This window comes from Pristiophorus japonicus, chromosome 7 (genome assembly GCF_044704955.1).
Source record: "Pristiophorus japonicus isolate sPriJap1 chromosome 7, sPriJap1.hap1, whole genome shotgun sequence".
NCBI classification, from domain to species: Eukaryota; Metazoa; Chordata; class Chondrichthyes; family Pristiophoridae; genus Pristiophorus; species Pristiophorus japonicus.
Genome location: NC_091983.1, coordinates 190,886,134 through 190,903,897, shown reverse-complemented (window position 1 = coordinate 190,903,897; position 17,764 = coordinate 190,886,134).

The following is a 17,764-nucleotide window of genomic DNA, read 5'->3' as shown; positions in this document are numbered from 1 at the left end:
ACGAGCTGTTCATTCAGGCAGACTGCCTGTTGTGGGGTAACCGCATAGTGCTACCAAAAAAGGGCATGGGAGACATTCATCTCAGATCTCCACTGCACACACCCGGGTATAGTAATGATGAAAGCGATAGGCAGATCCCACATGTGGTGGCCCCGTATCGACTCTGACTTAGAGTCCTGTATATGGCAATGCAGTGTATGTGCTCAGTTGAGCAACGCCCAGAGAGGCACCACTAGGTTTGTGGGCCTGGTCCTCCAGACCATGGTCGAGGATCCATGTCGACTATGCGGGCCCGTATCTCGATAAAATTTTCTTGGTGATGGTGGATGCTTTTTCAAAATGGATTGAATGTGAAATAATGTCGGGAAGCACTGCCACCATTGAAAGCCTGAGGGCCATGTTTGCCACCCACGGCCTGCCTGACATACTGGTCAGTGACAACGGGCCATGTTTCACCAGTGCTGAATTTAAAGAATTCATGACCCGCAATGGGATCAAACATGTCACCTCGGCCCTGTTTAAACCAGCCTCCAATGGGAAGGCAAAGCGGGCAGTACAAACCATCAAACAGAGCCTTAAACGAGTCACCAGAAGGCTCACTCCAAACTCGCCTGTCCCAAGTACTGCTCAGCTACCGTACGAGACCCCACTCACTCACAGGGGTGCCCCCGGCTGAGCTACTCATGAAAAGAACACTTAAAACCAGACTCTCGCTGGTTTACCCCAACCTGCACGATCAGGTAGAGAGCAGGCGGCAGCAACAAAATGTAAACGATGGTCGCGCCACTGTGTCATGGAAAATTGATCTGAATGACCCTGTGTATGTGCTAAACTATGGACATGGTCCTAAGTGGATCGCGGGCACAGTGATAGCTAAAGAAGGGAGTAGGGTGTTTGTAGTCAAACTAGACAATGGACAAATTTGCAGAAAGCACCTGGACCAAACGAGGCTGCGGTTCACAGACTGCCCTGAACAACCCACAGCAGACACCACCTTTTTCGAGCGCACAACACACACCCAAAGGATCAACGACACCACGCCGGACCAGGAAATCGAACCCATCATGCCCAACAGCCCAGCAAGGCCAGGCTCACCCAGCAGCCCTGCAGGGCCAACAACACGGCAGTCCAGCGAGGGCACAGCCAACACACCAGAACAGACATTTGTACCGAGGCGGTCCACCAGGGAAAGAAAGGCTCCCGACCGCCTCACCTTGTAAATAGTTTTCATTTTGACTTTGGCGGTGGGGTGGGGTGATGTTGTGTATCTGTAAAGCATGCACTCCCATGTTCCGCCACCAGGGAGCTCATCCCCTGAAGTCCCAAGGGATCCGAGCATCCCTTGGGCGCACTGTATATAAGCCGGCCCCTAAAGCCTGTTCCTCACTCTGGAGTGTCTTACTAAAGACTGAGGTCACTGTTACTTTAACCTCCCTGTGTGCAGCCTCATCTGTGTTAGGAACACAATAGTAACAAAAACATGGATGATAGAATCAGCGGCAGATTGGCTGAGGTCAGGGCGAAGACAGGCAATGTTCGAGGTGGAAATAGGCCGTCTTGGTAATGGAAAAAATATAGGGTTATATGGTCAACTTAGGATCAAGTATAACACCAAGGTTGTGAATAGTCTGGTTCAGCCTCAAACAGTGGCCTGGGAGTTTGTGTGGGGGCCGAAATCAATGGCTTTGGTCTTCCCAACATTTAAATGGAGGAAATTTCAGCTCATCCAGGACTGGATGTCGGTCAATCAGTCTTGATAACACAAAGGTCATGGAGGGGTTGGAACAGGCGGTTGTAAGGTAGAGCTGAATATTATCAGCCTGCATGTTGAACCTGACATGTTTTTGAATGATGTCTTTGAGGGGCTGCATGTAGATGAGAAATAGGAGGGGGCCAAGAATAGATCCATAGGGGACTCTAGAAGCAACGGTGAGTTACGGGAAGAGAAGTCATTGCAGAAATTTCTCTGGCTACGACTGGAAAGGTATGAGTGGAATCAGGCAAGGGCAGTCCCACCTAGCTGGACAATGGAGAAAAGGCATTGGAAGAGGATGGTGTGGTCAACCATGTCGAAGGCTGCAGACAGATCGAGAAGGATGAGGATCGATAGTTTACCATGGTCACAGTAACAGGATGTCATCTGTTACTTTGATTAGAGCTGTTTCAGTGACAGTGTCGGGGATGGAAACCTGATTTGAAAGGTTCAAACATGGAGTTACGGGAAAGATGGGAAAGGGTTTGTGAGGCGATAACATGTTCAAGGATTTTGGAGAGAAAAAGGAAAACTAAGAATGCCTATTTCCACCTCCGTAACATCGCCCATCTCAGCCCTTGCATCAGCTCATCTGCTGCTGAAGCCCTCATCCATGCCTTTATTACCTCTAGACTTGACTATTCCAATGCACTCCTGGCTGGCCTCCCACATTCTACCCTACATAAACTAGAGTTGATCCAATACTCGGCTGTCTGTGTCCTAACTCGCACCAAGTCCCGCTCACCCATCAATCAGTCATAGGCGCTCCTTCGAAATGAGGATGACTTGCTTCCTCGCCAAAAAAGGATAAGTTCACAGGTGTTTCAATGAAGGACCCGAACTACATCCTCAAGGGTGGAAGATGCCTGTGCGTGGATTTTTTAAAAATGTGTGGTGGCCGTTGCACACCAGCCACCACACGGGCTTGACAGAGCTAGGTCTTGGTCCAGTGGCAAGGATTACCCAAGACGACTGGAAACCTGCTCTGCTAGACTGCACGGACCTAGTGCACTCACATATCGCACTGTGGGTTGGCCCGTGCTGTCCCTGGGCCCCTGGCCCCAAACTCACGCTTCCCCTGGACCCCGATTACATCCCTCCACAGTCTCTCACCGCTCTTGCTGTATCTGACAATGCTCCAATCACTGACCTGGACCTTGATGATGTCCCTCTTTGCTGCCGTAGCCCTCCTGCGCCAGCTCGTGCTGCTCCCTGGGGTAGTATCGATCCCCTAATTCTGCCTTCCTGAGCATCCCTGATTATAATCGCTCAACCATTGGTGGCTATGCCTTCTGTTGCCTAGGCCCCAAACTCTGGAACTCCCTGCCTTAACCTCTCCACCTCTCTTTCCTCCTTCAAGCCGCTCCTTAAAACCTACCTCTTTGACCAAGCTTTTGGTCACCTGCGCTAATTTCTCGTTATGTGGCTCGGTGTCAAATTTTTATCGCATAATACTCCTCTTGGGATGTTTCACTATGTTAAAGGCGCTGTATAAATACAAGTAGTGGTTGTTGGAATTGGGCGGTACTTGGACAGAGGGGGCAAGAGTGTTTTTTTTTGTGGAGGGGATAATGACGGCAGATTTGAAAGGACAATAAGTAACCCAAAGCTCTGCCCCTCCAGACTTAGTCCAGACACCTCAAAATATCAGTGGAGCCAAGGCCAGAGACATTGGGTGCTGACATTAAAATGGAGGAAACTTTGACGTGCCCTTATCTTAATATAAGATGGGCAGTTGAAGAGTTTAGCAACAGTCTTGGGATCAATGGAGAAGCTGGCAAGGTATAGCTGGGTGTCATTTACAGGAAAGCTGATCTGATCTTCTGGATGATAATGCCAAAGGGTACCATGTAATTGGTAAGGTAGATTGAAAGAAAGTCTTGCATTTATATAGTGCCATTCAGGACTACCAGACATCTCAAAGCCTTTACAGCCAATGGAACGCTGTTGTAATGTGGGAAACACAGCAGCCAATTTGCATACAAGCAAGCTCCCATAAACAGCAATGTGATAATGACCGGATAATCTGTTTTCTGTTATGTTGATTGAGGGATAAATATTGGGCAGGACACGGAGATAACTCCCCTGCTCTTCTTCGAAATAGTGTCATGGGATATTTTACCTGAGAGGACAGAAGGGGCCTCGGTTTAACGTCTCATCCGAAAGACTGATTGAGCTCTGAGGAGCATTACATGTGTCCATCGGCAGTTGACAAATCTGTGCTTTTCGGTTCCTTTTTACTCCAAACTACAATCATTGATGCAGAACTCCCGGAAATGGGGCAATTTGATTGCAAACGTGACCAGGGCTTAAACTAAAGCACAAGCATTTGCTCCTGAATAAATTGGCAATTACCATTGTGCACGGATGAATCTGCTCACAGTAAATTCATACCGTGTAACATACACTGATGAGTGATGCAGTGTCGTGTTTTGGCACGGCGTGGGTGCTCCTGAGGGGATTCCGGTTTTCTAATTGCCTCATTTAAAATAAAAGAGAGGAAACTAGACGAGCCTTCTAGTCTTTTTGGTCTCATTATTTGGTGACTAACTCTAAACTAGACAAGTGGATTGCTCCAGCCACAGACACGAGACTTTTTGTAACAAATGATGAATGAATTGTTTCTTATGTTATGACTGTATAATGTTTCAGGTCAGAAAGAGCACTTTCCGCTGCTCCACAAACCATTCGCTGCAAAAGATTGGGCTAGATGGGCCGAATGCCTCCCTCGTCTATGCTTATTTTTGCAGGCTGGAAGAAGTACTAAACTGGCCCAGGTGCCTGCGCTGCCGATAACGGGAGCAAATCTGAATCCTGCACTATAACAAGAGTTTATCATTGCTGTCGGGTAAGGGGTAAGCTGTACCATGGGTTAACTAAAAAAGTATTGCTGATCCAGATCATTTCAGACCGTGGTATGGTTTCTGCGTCTCCCCTCCCCTCTCTGCACAGATGGAGAGAGGTCCATTATAAGATTACAGATGTCATAGAAAGATACAGCAGCCGTCCAAGTGCAGTAACAGGAAAAGCTGCCCCAATCTCTGCCCTATAGAAATGTTTCCCGTCCTCGAAAAATGTACACCCGGGTCATTACTTCAGTCTCACCATTAATTTGCATTGCAGCAACTTCACAAATCCGAGCAGACGGGCTGATGATATTACTTGCAGAAGGCCACAGCCTCACTGGGCCACCGGACAAAAACAGGTTTCGGCACCGCAGGGCCGGCCGATGGAGTGTTGGGGGGCAGATCGGCGGTGCACACGGTGATGACACACTTAACACGGATCGGCAGCAACGGAGCGGTAAGGAGGGATTGGGACACCGCCGGGAAAACTCGGGAGGGCAATTGGGCTATCAGCGGCCATTCCACAAAAAGCTGGCGGTGACTCCACTCTGCAGCGTGGCCGCCGATTTGCGGTGGTAACTGGCCTTAAGGAAAGGAGCAATTTTGGCTCCTATGATTCTAGCTACAGGCCTCTCAGGCTGCCTGTCTGGCCTCGGTAATCAGGACCTTACAGATGGCAATGCTTGAGCTGGGGGGAGGGAGGTGTAACTCATAAAATGCATTCTTCTTGGAAAGTCTCTGATTTGTCCCAGAAATCCCGGGGCAATCCTTATGTATGCGCAATCTTGCCTAACTGAGGATAAGCTGGATGATTGAGACACAGTATTAGGAGATGAGTTTATTAGTCTTCCAACTCTTTCCCAGAATATTTTACACAAAGTTCCATGATTACAATTCTGCCACTTCATAATGTTTTTACATTTCAGCATCTTTTTAGACTATCGAGTCCCTGAATTTCCACAGGGGTTGACCCTAGCTCCTGGTGTAACTTTGGCAGGAGATCGGTGGAATTTCCAAAGCAATGGCATAAACATTTATTCCAGGGTCTCCGTTGTTCAAGTTGTTTGTAATGAATAGATTATTTGGTCTTTATCGCATTGCTGTTGGAATCTGTTTCCTTACTAATATGTCCTTACTATACAGTACAAATGCACACGAGGCCCATACTAGAGAAGGTCACTCTGTGACTAGCAACCTTTATTGCAGCACTGAGGTGGAGAAGATGGGTGGAGCTTCCCCTTTTATACCTGAAGGTCCAGGTTAGGAGGAGTGTCTTCCACAAGTTCACCACCTAGTGGTCAGTGTTCTCACGGTGTACAATTTAGGTCAGATTATACATGGATTACAATGATAGTTGAATACATGACATCACCTCCCTCCCCCCAAAATCTTATTGGGATCACAGGTTAAGTCTCTCTGGTGGTTTATGCTCCCTTGTAGAGCGCCTGAGTTGTGGCTCCGGTTGTTGGGCGCTGGCCTGAGTGTCTGCTGTTTGTGGTGCCTCAGGCCTGTCCAGACTGCCCACAGTGACTGGGCTCTCCTCCACTTGGTTCCGGTGTTCGGTCACCTGTGGTGGAGTGAACTCTAGATCGCGTTCTTCCTCTGCTTCTTCTATAGGGTGTCACGGGTGAGCCTTCGCTTTCGAAAGCTTCAACAACCATGACCATCTCAGCAACATGCTCGGTTGCCCCCTCGGTGGTGGCTAGTAGGAGCCTGCTGAGTGCATCGGCACAGTTTTCAGTGCCCGGTCTGAGACGAATTGTATAGTCATAGGCGGCTAATGTGAGTCCCTGCCTCGGTATGCGGGCCGACGCATTTGCATTTGTGGCCTTGTTGTTGGCCAAAAGGGATGTTAGGGGTTTGTGATCTGTCTCCAGCTCAAATTTTCTGCCAAACAGGTACTGGTGCATTTTTTTAAACTGCATATACACATGAAGCGTAGCCCCTTTCTGCCTGGGACAGACTTCTGGAGGCATAAGCTACCGGCTGTAACTGACCCTTGGCATTAACATGCTGCAACACACACCCGACCCCATAGGACGACGCATCGCACGTTAAAACAAGTTTCTTACATGGGTCATATAGCGTTAACAGTTTGTTGGAGCATAACAAATTGTGTGCTCTTTCAAAAGCCCTTTCCTGGCTGTCCCCCCAGACCCATTCGCGACCTTTGCATAGGAGCACGTGTAGTGGCTCTAACAGCGTGCTCAATTTGGGAAGAAAGTTACCAAAATAGTTCAGGAGCCCCAGGAACGAACGCAGCTCCGTCGTGTTATGGGGTCTGGGTGCTCTCTGGATCGCTTCTTTTTGGACGCAGTAGGTCTGATCCCGTCTGCTGCTACCCTCATCCCCAGGAATTCTACCTCTGGAGCTAGGAAGATGCACTTCGCCTTTTCAGTCGCAGACCTACCCGGTCCAGTCTGCGTAGCACCTCCTCCAGGTTGTGGAGGTGTTCTTCAGTATCACAACCCATGATGAGGATGTCGTCTTGAAAAACCACCGTCCTTGGAATCGACTTGAGGAGACTTTCCATGTTTTGTTGAAAGATCGCGGCGGCCGAGCGAATCCCGAACGGACATCTGTTGTACTCAAACAAACCCTTGTGTGTCGTGATGGTGGTCAGCTTCTTCGACTCACTCGCCAGCTCCTGGGTCATGTAAGCTGAGATCAGGTCCAATTTTGAAAAAAGTTTGCCAGCGGATAGCGTCGCAAAGAGGTCCTCTGCTCTCTGTAGCAGCGGGTACTGGTCTTGGAGTGACACCCGATTGATGGTGGCCTTGTAATCACCACATATCCTGACCAACCCATCCGCCTTGAGCACCGGCACGATCGGGCTCGCCCAGTCACTGAATTCGTCTGGCGAGATGATGCCTTCCCTCAGCAGGCAGTCCAATTTGCCTTCCATCTTTTCCCGCATCACGTACGGCACCGCTCTGGCCTTGTGGTATACTGGCCTGCTGTCCGGGTTTATGTGAATCACTACCTTGGTCCCCATGAAAGTGCCAATGCCGGGTTGGAATAGTGAGTCAAATTTGTCCAGGACCTGTGAGCATGATATTCGCTCCACAGAAAATTGCATTGACATCGCCCCATTTCCAGTTCATGACAGCAAGCCAACTTCTCCCCAGCAGTGCAGGACCGTCCCCCAGGACAATCCAGAGTGGCAACCTGTTCTCCGAATCTTTGTGGATCACGACTACCATGGCGCTGCCTAGCACCGGAATGATCTCCTTTGTATATGTCAGTAGCTCTGTGTCAATCGTCAATAATTTTGGCCTCCTGGCCTTGGACGCCCACAACTTGTCAAACTGTTTGATACTCATCAGGGACTGGCTGGCCCCCGTGTCTAGCTCCATTGATACTGGGATGCCATTGAGGAGCACTTTCATCATTATCGGTGGCATCCTGGTGTATGAACTGTATATGTGCTCCACATGAACTCGCTGAACTTCAGCTTCCAGCGATTTCCCCCAGTATCCATTTGGCCTCGTAGGGCTTACATTGGGCCCGTCCTCCTTGTACATCAACCTGGCTGCAGGCTTCCTGCACATATGCGCTAAGTGACCGCTGACGTTGCAATTTCTGCAGGTATATTGCTGAAATTTGCAAGCTCTGGCTGTGTGTTTGCCTCCACACCTCCAACATGAGCCATTGTTGGATTCAAAAGGTCCATTACCAGTCGATCATCTCTGACTGTCTCTGTAACTGTCCTTAAACACACCATTGACAGGTGTTGATGGCCCCATTACTGGCCGCATTGTCCCTTGCGATGGCATGAATCGCCGTTCAGCTAGCCATTCACTCTGTTGAATTCCGCCTTTGGGTTCGACTACATGCTCGGGCATGTCCGATTGCCACTGTCTGCCTGGAGAACTGTGTGCCACGTTAACAATATTGACTCCCTGTCCATTTGCTGCGTTTAAACCAAGATTTTTGTCAAATATAATTCTGGTCTCTTACTCCCCTGAGATAAATGTCTGGGCCATCAAAGCCGCCGTTTCCAGGGTCAAGTCTTTGGTCTCAATCAGTTTCCTGAAAACCCCAACATGCCCAATGCCCTCAATAAAAAAAGTCTTGCAGCATCTCCGCTCTGCATGCATCTGGGAATTTACATAAGCTCGCCAGTCGCCGGAGGTCTGCCACGAAGTCAGGAACGCTTTGCCCTTCTCGCCGCCGGTGCGTGTAAAACCGGTGTCTCGCCATGTGCATGCTGCTCGCCCGTTTAAAGTGTTCCCCGATCAACTTACTGAGCTCTTCAAAAGTCTTGTCTGCCGGCTTCTCTGGCGCTAGAAGGTCCTTCATCAGGGAGTACGTCCTGGATCCACAAACCGTCAGATGAGCCCTGCGTTTGTCGGCCGAATCCTGTCCCAGCCATTCCTTAGTGACGTAACTTTGCTGTAGTCCCTCAATAAAATCGTCCCAGTCATCACCAACACAGTACCTCTCGTCTGTGCTGCTAGTGGCCATGCTCGCGTGGTTTAAATCCCAGTTTCTCATCGCCAATAATATGTCCTTACTATACAGTATAAATGCAGACGAGGCCCATACTAGAGAGAAGGTCACTCTGACCAGCAATCTTTATTCCAGCACTGAAGTGGTGAAGGTGGGTGGAGCTTCCCCTTTTATACTTGAAAGTCCAGGTTAGGAGTGTCTCCCACAAGTTCACCACCTAGTGGTCAGTGTACTCACGTTGTACAACTTAGGTCAGTTTATACATGGATTACAATGACAGTTGAATACATGACTCTTACATTGCAACCATGACTACACTTCAAAAGTACTTAATTGGCTGTGAAGCGCTTCGGGACGCCCTGAGGTTGTGAATGATGCTATGTAAATACAAATCTTTCCAATAACTGCAGATACATTTCAGCTAATCAGTACTTAAACTAGGCACCACTGAATCCGGTGACAATGAATGGAGTTTCCTGCCCTTCTTGCCATTGACAACATGTCAGAACCCACTGGCACAGCCCGCTGCAATCTAAACAAACCCACCGCTTTCAGATCACTGGATTTGAACGCTCAGTATTTTGATTGCCTTTTCCACTGCTGGTCCTACCCTTCTCAGCAGAAGTTGCCCTCCAACACATAACAATATAGCTGGGATACCAAGCCTTCTAGGACTGCACAAAAGGTTCTCAGCTCGACCAAACCCCTCCGTGTACCTCCCTGGAATCGCTGCTGCATCGGAACCAATTATGGGCACCAAGCTTTGTAACCCAGCTTCACAGAAACATGCTGCAATGTTTCTCTTTCACATTCCATTCCAGGCTAATTGCAGAGATTGCTTGTAACAGGGTACATCACTGATGAGTAAACAAACTGCTCTTTAAATGTTAAAAGCACAGCACTCACTTTTTTCATGTATAGATTTCACGAGGGGTGCGCGTATTTCCTTTCAGAATGTCTTTGCTGTTACTGCTACTGACCCCCTTGTCATTTAGTTATCTCTTTTCGAAAACAACGGACTTATTTTAGGTGAGCGACTGGTGAATTGACAGCTGGGTGTAGTGCAAAGTGAGCGGCAGACTGCAGCACCGTGCAGTTGGAACAGCCAGCAGCCGAGCAGACACTATCATCAGTCACCGTGCAACACTTGGCTCGGGCCGGGAGGAGCAAGTGCTCCAATTGCCGCTTCTACAACAGCAAGAGGAATAAAATCAATGATATTGTGCAGCAACATTGAGCAGAAGGGAGAGAAAAGCAAACAAAGCAAAAGCAGGGTCCTTCAATACACTGAGACCCCAGGTAACAGTTCTGAGCCGTCGCATTGTCTCAATCTTGTGAAGTAGGCAACTGCCCGAAACACTGCGGCAGGAGGGTGGCCAACTCTCCCGGGCTGTCCTGGAGTCTCCAGGAATTGTATGTTTGATCTCCAGTGCACAACCCTGGAGAAAAATCATCGGGATGTTAAAAAAAACTGCGCTTTGATAAATATTATTTGAACATTTTTGCTTATTAGTTGGAGATGGGGGAAAGGGCAGTTTGACTGAAGTCGGGAACCATTCGGTCAGGTGATGAAGAGTCTGCTCGCTTCTCCATTGGCTTGGGAAGGTGGTGTTCCACCAATGGTGGAGGCAGGCAGTGGGAGAGCGGAGCTCATGTGATGAAACCTTTAGGAATACGTCCAACCAGACATGGGAATTCTAGGCGGCAAGCAAACAGTCAGTTCGGCCCGGGGAAGATACGTTTCCAATCACACTGCACCTCTGTAGGAGAGGCCTCGTCCAAACCGGTCACTGCAGGCAACTCCACTTCGCCTCCCAGTGGAAGCTTGGCCAATCGGCCATCTGGGCTTGCAAGGTTCAGGAGGACATCTGGAGAAGGTGGGATGCAGGTAGAAGAAACAAGTAGCTGCTTTATGTGCAAATTCTAGTCGCTCCCCGTGGTGTTGCACATGAAGAGTCATGGCCAATGGCAATATTCAGATCAAGCAGGGTTAGGGGCTGGGATAGCTAGACCCCCCAGACAATATATTGACAATAGACCACAGGAAGACCCAAGATCCATTAGCACCACTCTGCTTTTCCCTTTCACAAACTCTACTGGACCTATTCGAAGACCAAAATGAAAAAGACCTGTATTTTGTTTCCAATGACAGCTCCAGATACCTATGAAAACGTGGTTTTTGGATGCCCTCTGTAGTGGAGATGCCCCTCAATAATGCATCTGGTTCTTCTCACTCTGAATGCAGTGAGTTGAGTAGGCAAGGACAGATTCCAACTGGACTATCCTATACCGTGACACGTACAAGAAAACCTGCAGTTCCCACATCAGGCTCGACTGGAAGCACTGTAAGATCCGAGAACCACCTATGCTGTAGTGAAGTTCGCAGTGAGGGGCCAACACATATAAGAACATAAGAAATAGCAACAGGAGTAGGCCATACGGTCCCTTGAGCCTGCTCCGCCATTCAATAAGATCATGGCTGATCTGATCATGGACTCAGCTCCCCTTCCCCGCCCACTCCCCATAACCCCTTATCATTTAAGAAACTGTCTATTTCTGTCTTAAATTTATTCATTGTCCCAGCTTCCATAGCTCTCTGAGGCAGTGAATTCCACAGATTTACAACCCTCAGAAGAAATTTCTCATCTCTGTTTTAAATGGGTAGCCCCTTATTCTAAGATCATGCGCTGTAGTTCTAGTCTCCCCAATCAGTGGAAACATCCTCTTTGCATCCACCTTGTCAAGCCCCCTCGTTTCAATAAGATCACCTCTCATTCTTCTGAATTCCGATGAGTAGAGGCCCAACCTACTCAACCTTTCCTCATAAGTCATCCCCCTCATCCCTGGAATCAACCTAGTGAACCTTCTCTGAACTGCCTCCAAAGCAAGTATATCCTTTCATAAATATGGAAACCAAAACTGCACGCAGTATTCCAGGTATGGCTTCACCAATACCTTATATAGCTGCAGCAAGACTTCCCCGCTTTTATACACCATCCCCTTTGCAATAAAGGCCAAGATTCCATTGGCCTTTCTGATCACTTGCTGTACCTGTATACTATCCTTTTGTATTTCATGCAGAAGTACCCCCAGGTCCCGCTGTACTGCGACACTTTGCAATCTTTCTCAATTTAAATAATAATGTGCTCTTTGATTTTTTTCTGCCAAAGTGCATGACCTCACATTTTCCAACATTATACTCCATCTGCCAAATTTTTGCCCACTCACTTAGACTGTCTATGTCCTTTTGCAGATTTTTTGTGTCCTCCTCACACATTGCTTTTCCTCCCATCTTTGTATCATCAGCAAACTTGGCTACATTACACTCAGTCCTTTCTTCCAACTTATTAATGTAGGTTATAAATAGTTGCGGTCCCAGCACTGTTCCCTGCGGCACCCCACTAGTTAGTTACTGGTTGCCAGCCAGAGAATGAATAATTTATCCCGACTCTCTGTTTTCTATACCAAGGTACTTTGAAAATGACCTAGGTTGGATGTTCATTGGAGATGTCTGAGGGGTACCAAGTACTCTGTCTCAGGCGGATATGCTTTGGGAGGGCTTTCTTTCTTCTACAATCTATAGATTATTAGTTAAAGGTAATATTAATACCCCCCCAACCACTGGCTACCACATGGAATGGTTGAGGCAAATGGCTAAGTACATGAGGGAGAAAGAACAGAAGGAAATGCTGAGAGTGTTAGATGAAGTAAGGTGGGAGGAGACTCAAGTGGACAATAAACACTGGCATAAACCTGTGGAACCGAGTGGCATGTTGTGTGCTGTAAATTCTATGTAGAGTGCTGATAGGTACAATGGCAGCATCTTTCCACATGGGAAATTCTGAAACCTCATGCCATTCCTATTCCCCCTTCCTAGGTGGGTGCTCACTTTTGGTATTATAATGAAATGACTTCCCCCGACCTCACATACTCCAGCGAGGTGTGCATCAGAGGTCATCAGTGAATGATCCCGCCAATTACAAAGGGATCCAATCCTGCTGGTTCTGATGCCAATATCTATGAACAGGCTCATCCATCAGACCACACGGGGTAAAAACAGTGGTTATAACATCAGTGGAAACTGAGTGATACCCAAAGATTTCCACATCTGTAATATTTTAAATGGGATCCATACATTTAAGTCAATAAAGGGTAGTTTATAGAGGAGTGAAAATGTTTTTATTCCAATAATAATGATTTGCATAGAGAATGAATACTTGAGAGCTATAGATACTAAAATATACAGAGATACTTTGTGTTTACCGCTGTGGATTATTGTTCCTTAAACCTACGTTTGCAGTTGTAATAATTGTCAATGCATGAGACAGACAATCACACACATAACACTATCTCACCCACCATACAACCAAATACTCTGCTCCAGGAACACACTATTATTGTATAAAATTTACTCAGTTCACCCTTGGCATTGCTCACAAGAGGTCTGCAGTGTGGCTTATGGATCGCTTAAAGCCACTGGTCTTAATAGGAAGATCAGCCATCTTACTGAATGGCCGAGCATACTCGAGGTGCCAAATGGCCTACTCCTGCTCCTATTCCTTATGTTCTTAAATATAGCTGTGGAGATCAATTAGAGGACAGTTGTAAGTACTTGTAAATATTAGGCTCCAGGTCAATGATTGGCTTTTCTGGTTTTAAAAATAATGGTTTTGCATCGATAACAAAGTATGGTGTCTGAGTTTGCACTCGACTTTTACATATGGTAGATCTCCCATGGCATAGTCACAGGTGTAGGCCATTCAGCCCCTTGAGCCCATTCTATTAGATCATGTCTGATCTGTACCTCAACTCCATTGACCCACCTTAGCTGCATATATCTTGATATTCTGCTCATGGTCAAGGGATGAGCTCTTCTATTACGTCTACAGCACAATGCATTTTTCCGCTGCTTAAGTGTTGGTGTGTGGCACTTTAAGGCTACAAGGTGCAATTGCTCTGCATTCGCGCAGTCAGCATTTGGGTCAATTACAAATTACACTATCACCGGCACCTGGGAATCCCTGGCCCAAGACTGCCCAAAGTGGAAGAAGAGCACCCGGGCGGGCGCTGAGCACCTCGAGTCTCATTGCCGAGAGCATGCAGAAATCAAGCGCAGACAGCGGAAGGAGCGTGCAGCAAGCCAGGCTCCCCACCCACCCTTTCCTTCAACCACTGTCTGTCCCACCTGTTAGAGACTGTAACACCCGCATTGACCTGTACAGCCACCTGAGAACTCACTGAGAGTGGAAGCAAGTCTTCCGAGATTCCGAGGGACTGCCTATGATGATGATGACAATTACAAGTCAGACTGGTTTTCTTTTTAAATTTTAAAATAAAAGAGTGTTATTGCTAAGGTGAATTAGAGGTTAGACATTTTGATCCCTGTGCCTATAAGGCATTTTATAGAAACATAGAAAATAGGTGCAGGAGTAGGCCATTCGGCCCTTCGAGCCTGCACCACCATTCGATAAGATCATGGATGATCATTCCCTCAGTACCCCTTTCCTGCTTTCTCTCCATACCCCTTGATCCCCTTAGCCATAAGGGCCATATCTAATTCCATCTTGAATATATCCAATGAACTGGCATCAACAACTCTCTGCGGCAGGGAATTTCACAGGTTAACAACTGAGTGAAGAAGTTTCTCCTCATCTCAGTCCTAAATGGTCTACCCCTTATCCCAAGACTGTGTCCCCTGGTTCTGGACTTCCCCAACATCGGGAACAATCTACCCGCAACTAACCTGTCCAGTCCCCTCAGAATCTTGTATGTTTCTATGAGATCCCCTCTCATCCTTCTAAACTCCAATGTATAAAGGCCCAGTTGATCCAGTCTCTCCTCATATGTCAGTCCAGCCATCCTGGGAATCAGTCTGGTGAACCTTCGCTGTCCTCCATCAATAGCAAGAATGTCCTTCCTCAGATTAGGAGAACAAAACTGAACACAATATTCCAGGTGAGGCCTCACCAAGGACCTGTACAACTGCAGTAAGACTTTCCTGCTCCTATACTCAAATCCCCTAGCTATGAAGGCCAAATACTATTTGCCTTCTTCACCGCCTGCTGTACCTGCATGTCAACTTTCAATGACTGATGAACCATGACACCCAGGTCTCGCTGCACCTCCCCTTTTCCTAATCTGCCACCATTCAGATAATATTCTGTCTTCGCGTTTTTGCCCCAAAGTGGATAACTTCACATTTATCCACATTATACTGCATCTGCCATGCATTTGCCCACTCACCTAACCTGTCTAAGTCACCCTGCAGCCTCTTAGCATCCCCTTCACAGCTCACACTGCCACCCAATTTAGTGTCATCTGCAAACTTGGAGATATTACACTCAATTCCTTCATCAAAATTATTGATGTATATTGTAAAGAGCTGGGGTCCCAGCACTGAGCCATGCAGCACTCCACTAGTCACTGCCTGCCATTCTGAAAAGGACCCGTTAATTCCGACTCTCTGCTTCCTGTCTGCCAACCAGTTCTCTATCCACGTCAGTATATTACCCCCAATACCATGTGCTTTAATTTTGCACACCAATCTCTTGTGTGGGACCTTGTCAAAAGCCTTGAAAGTCCAAATACACCACATCCACTGGTTCTCCCTTGTCCACACTACTAGTTACATCCTCAAAAAATTCCAGAAGATTTCCCCTTCATAAATCCATGCTGACTTGGACCGATCCTGTCACTGCTTTTTCATCGTTAATAATTGATTCCAACATTTTTCCCACCACTGATGTCAGGCTAACTGGTCTATAATTACCCGCTTTCGCTCTCCCTCCCTTTTTAAAAAGTGGTGTTACATTAGCTACCCTCCAGTCCATAGGAACTGATCCCGAGTCGATAGACTGTTGGAAAATGATCAGCAATGCATCCACTATTTCTAGGGCCACTTCCTTAAGTACTCTGGGATGCAAACTATCAGGCCCCGGGGATTTATCGGCCTTCAATCCCATCAATTTCCCCAACACAATTTCCCATCTAATAAGGATATCCTTCAGTTCCTCCTTCTCACTAGACCCTCGGTCCCCTAGTACTTCCGGAAGGTTATTTGTGTCTTTCTTCGTGAAGACAGAACCAAAGTATTTGTTCAATTGGTCGGCCATTTCTTTGTTCCTCATTATAAATTCACCTGAATCCGACTGCAAGGGACCTTCGTTTGTCTTCACTAATCTTTTTCTCTTCACATATCTATAGAAGCTTTTGCAGTCAGTTTTTATGTTCCCGGCAAGCTTCTTCTCGTACTCTATTTTCCCCCTCTTAATTAAACCCTTTATCCTCCTCTGCTCAATTCTAAATTTCTCCCAGTCCTCAGGTTTGCTGCTTTTTCTGGCCAATTTATATGCCTCTTCCTTGGATTTAACATTATCCTTAATTTTCCTTGTTAGCCATGGTTGAGCCACCTTCCCAGTTTTATTTCTACTCCAGACAGGGATGTACAATTGCTGACGTTCATCCATGTGATCTTTAAATGTTTGCCATTGCCTATCCACCGTCAACCCTTTAAGTATCATTTGCCAGTGTATTCTAGCCAATTCACGCCTCAAACCATCAAAGTTACCTTTCCTTAAGTTCAGGACCATAGCTTCTGAATTAACTGTCACTCTCCAACCTAATAAAGAATTCTACCATGTTATGGTCACTCTTTCCCAAGGGGTCTCGCACAACAAGATTGCTAATTAGTCCTTTCTCATTACACATCACCCAGTCTAGGATGGCCAGCTCCCTGGTTGGTTCCTCAACATATTAGTCGAGAAAACCATCCCCAATACACTGCAGGAAATCCTCCTCCACCGCATTGCTACCAGTTTGGTTAGCCCAATCAATATGTAAATTAAAGTCACCCATGATAACTGCTGTATCTTTATTGCATGCATCCCCAATTTCTTGTTTGATGCTGTCCCCAACCTTACTACTACTGTTTGGTGGTCTGTACACAACTCCCACTAGCGTTTTCTGCCTCTTGGTATTCCGCAGCTCCACCCATACCAATTCCACATCATCCAAGCGAATTTCCTTTCTTATTATTGCATTAATTTCCTCTTTAACCAGCAACGCCACCCCGCCTCCTTTTCTTTTTTGTCTGTCCTTCTTAAAATGTTGAATACCCCTGGATGTTGAGTTCCCAGCCTTGGTCACCTTGGAGTCATGTTTCCGTGCCAATTACATCATATCCATTAACTGCTATCTGCGCGGTTAATTCATCCACCTTATTCCGAATACTCCTCGCATTGAGGCACAGAGCCTTCAGGCTCGTCTTTTTAACACACTTTGCCCCTTTAGAATTTTGCTGTAATGTGGCCCTTTTTGATTTTTGCCTCCACTTTTACTTTTCTTCTTTCTATCTTTTGCTTCTGCCCCTATTCTACTCCCCTCTGTCTCCCTGCATAGGTTCCCATCCCCCTGCCATATTAGTTTAACCCCTCCCCAACAGCACTAGCAAACACTCCCCCTAGGACATTGGTTCCGGTCCTGCTCAGGTGCAGACCATCCGGTTTGTACTGGTCCCACCTCCCCCAGAACCGGTTCCTATGAAGTTTCTCACAGTTTGCAAATGATTGGATTTATTTTTCTTTTTAAATACATGGCTCCCCCAACTCGAATTTCAAGATCCGATCAAAGTGTGGCAGAATCCCAGTGGAGCTGGGAATCAGCCACCATTTTCTGAGACCCAGGTGAAACTGCACCCTCTCTAGCTCCAAGCATT